We start from the raw sequence: 2,510 nt of genomic DNA on the forward strand, positions 1-2,510 counted from the left end.
ATTGAAACGCTACTCGTGCACAGCTCTGATTAGCTAGCCATTTTACACTGCTTACACACACACACACCTGATGACATGTACGCAGACTCTAAAGCCTATTCATACATGCTGTGTTATTCTTGTTATCGGTTGCATATATTCCAGACATGTCTGCAGGAAGAGCACATCCCCTATAAGGAAAGCTTAGCTCACTTAGAAGCAGAAAACTGGGGAAAGTAAAGTACGTTGATTGTTGATTATTTAATGCACATTTTTTATTTTACCATCAGTCTTAAGGGAAGGTGCTAGAGGCAGCATCATCAGCATTTTGAAAGCATGTTTTTAATCCAAATGGCACCTATTCCCTATATAGTAGACTACTTTTAACCAAAAGTTGTGCACTAAATAGGGAATAAGGTTTCATTTGGGATGCACCCACTGATTTATGGATTGGTCGTCTTCTCCCTCCAAGAGCATTCGTTACGCTAAGTACCATCTTATCAAGGGAGGAAACCCGTTTTGTATTCACGGCCCTGGCCATGCTTTCACTCGTTTCCCCGGTGCGCCACTAATGCTTATGAGTTAGTGGTGGAGTGGACAACAAAGGTGCGTGTGTGTGTGTGTACAGTACATGTCACGTTCTGACCTTTATTTCCTTTGTTTTGTCATTATTTAGTATGGTCAGGGCGTGAGTTGGGGTGGGCAGTCTATGTTTGTTTTTCTATGATTTGGGTATTGCTATGTTCCAGCCTAGTATGGTTCTCAATCAGAGGAAGGTGTCATTAGTTGTCTCTGATTGAGAATCATACTTAGGTAGCCTGGGTTTCACTGTTTGTTTGTGGGTGATTGTTCCTGTCTCTGTGTTTGCACCAGATAGGGCTGTTTTAGGTTTTCACGTTTCTTGTTTTTGTTAGTCTGTTCATGTATAGTTTTCTTCATTAAAGAACCATGAATAGAAACCACGCTGCGTTTTGGTCCGCCTCTCCTTCACCGCAAGAAAACCGTTACAGTACAGGACATCATTACTGTTTGTACAGTACTATTATAATGCAGGCCCCATTGTAAACCTAATGTTGGCACTCAGGTATTTTTTCCAAACCTAGAGTATCTGCATTTAATAAATACATAGAACATCTTCATGCATAATGAATTGGCATGAGTAACGAGTATGATCACATGGCCCATGCTTGTAAACATTCTTGTAAACCTATTCATGGAAGGTTTATGGTATCGGTATGGTATCGTGTGCCTTGTTACGGCAGGCTTGAAACTCAGCAACCAAAAAAGAAGCATTTGCCCAAAATGGAGCATGAAGAATGTAAACCATTTTGACGTTGTTTGGGCTGGATTGGCACGCGCTCCTAGATTATTGTGTTGGTGTAAGGAGCTTTCGGAGTTTAGGGCTGGCTTGACTCATGCCAGAGGTAGTTTATTGCTGGTATGTCTGGGTGACCTGCATAGATAACACACTGTGGAGAATTGGAACAGGTATGTATTGGATGGCAGCCCCTGCCACAAGTCATGTTTGAGCCAAAATGGCTACAGAGGCTGGCGGGAACAGACACGTACCTTCCCCCCCCAGGGACCAAACCGCAACAGTCAGGTGGGAGCTGAGAGATAAGGGGCTGGGAGGGTGATGGGAAGTTGGGAGAGAGAAGGTTTGGGGGTAGAGAGGAAGGAAAGGGGAAAGTGAAGAGAGGAAGGAGAGGGGGTGAGGAGGAGAGAACAGGGGAGTTAGGGGATGTAGGCGCAAATGTCCTTTTCACACAGAGACAACACAGGGCAGAGACGATGGTGATTGTTTTGGAGCGATTGAGATGTAGAGGATACCTGATGGAGACAGGTGGCCAGGGAATCAGCATGCATTTGTTAGGGTTTATTAGAACACAGTGTTTATTAGAACACCGTGTTAATTAGAGCACACTCTTTATTAGAACACAGTGTTAATTAGAGCACACTCTTTATTAGAACACACTCTTTATTAGAACACCATGCCTCAGGACTACCTGGCATGATGACTCCTTGTTGTCCCCAGTCTACCTGGCCGTGCTGCTGCTCCAGTTTCAACTGTTCTGCCTGTGGCTATGGAACCCTGACCTGTTCACTGTGATTACTATTATTTGACCACGCTGGTCATTTATGAACATTTGAACATCTTGGCCATGTTCTGTTATAATCTCCACCCGGCACAGCCAGAAGAGGACTGGCCACCCCTCGTAGCCTGGTTCCTCTCTAGGTTTCTTCCTAGGTTTTGGCCTTTCTAGGGAGTTTTTCCTAGCCACCATGCTTCTACACCTGCATTGCTTGCTGTTTGGGGTTTTAGGCTGGGTTTCTGTACAGCACTTTGTTATATCAGCTGATGCAAGAAAGGCTATATAAATATATTTGATTGGATTTGATTTGAGAACAGTGTTTATTAGAACACCGTGTTTATTAGAACACGTGTTTATTAGAACACACTTTATTAGAACACACTTTATTAGAACACGTTTTGTCCTACACACACACCAGATAATGACCTGCCAAAATAA

The sequence above is a fragment of the Oncorhynchus nerka genome, linkage group LG18 (genome assembly GCF_034236695.1).
Source record: "Oncorhynchus nerka isolate Pitt River linkage group LG18, Oner_Uvic_2.0, whole genome shotgun sequence".
Lineage (NCBI taxonomy): Eukaryota > Metazoa > Chordata > Actinopteri > Salmoniformes > Salmonidae > Oncorhynchus > Oncorhynchus nerka.